Source organism: Erpetoichthys calabaricus, chromosome 2 (assembly GCF_900747795.2).
Source record: "Erpetoichthys calabaricus chromosome 2, fErpCal1.3, whole genome shotgun sequence".
In the NCBI taxonomy this organism is placed as follows: Eukaryota; Metazoa; Chordata; class Cladistia; order Polypteriformes; family Polypteridae; genus Erpetoichthys; species Erpetoichthys calabaricus.
In genome coordinates this window covers 137,491,010-137,491,987 of record NC_041395.2, presented here as the reverse complement: position 1 = coordinate 137,491,987, position 978 = coordinate 137,491,010, and positions in this window count along the sequence as shown.

Genomic DNA, 978 nt, shown 5'->3' with positions numbered 1-978 from the left:
TCCCAGACGAAGGGTACAGAGATAGCCGACTCGACAAATCTCTGGGACTTCGCTTACAGCTCGTAAAATGATGTAACGTCTCTAAATGGCTCCGTCATCACCCATGCTTTTAAGAGAGATTCAACAATGAAATTGTACACTCGTGTTAAGAAACTGACAAAAAAGTGTGTTCATCCAACGAAGCGAAAGCAGCCCACAACCATCCTTAAAGGCAATATCCGTGTGAATGGAAAAATAATAGGCTACCGCGTAGTAACGTATGAAAGCATTACGTGTTTCGATAAAACTTTTTTCACTTCATCTTGGGAATTTCCACGCTCTAAGATATATTTTGATTGATCCCAATAAATTTTTCTTCTTTCGGCTGCTCCCGTTAGGGGTCGCCACAGCCGGCGGATCATCTTCTTCCATATATCTTCTGTCCTCTACATCTTGCTCTGTCAGAAAATATGGGAAAAATGTCACCCGTCCAAAAAAGAAACGTAATGATTTCAAATAGGAATAAATATTAATTTCACATCTTTGAAATAGTTTGAATCTTGAAATGCAACCAGTAGTATTTTATGGTGTATTGTTTTTAATTTAATTTAAATGTTTAACTAAATAGGCAGAAGGATGCCACAGTGACTCAATAGATCAACAGCCTGGATCTTGTATGTGTGGGCTTTCTCCCCATGCATGTGTGGATTTTGCATCAGGTTATTTCAGTATTCCTTGCACACCCTTAAAGATCTCCAGGTTACATTGACTAGCAAGCACAACTTGGCCCAGGGTGAAAGAGACCTTCCGATGGGATTGACTGTTTCCTGCCAGTATGTCCAGTGCTTCTGTGGTGGGCTTTGTCCTTGAACTGGTTAAAGTGGGTTTGTTACGTGGGTAATTCTCTTTTAAATACTGTACTACTGTAAAGTGCATGACTTGTTTTACACATCTGGTCTTCTAATTGTCACACACAGAAGTAAAAATAATAATTCATAA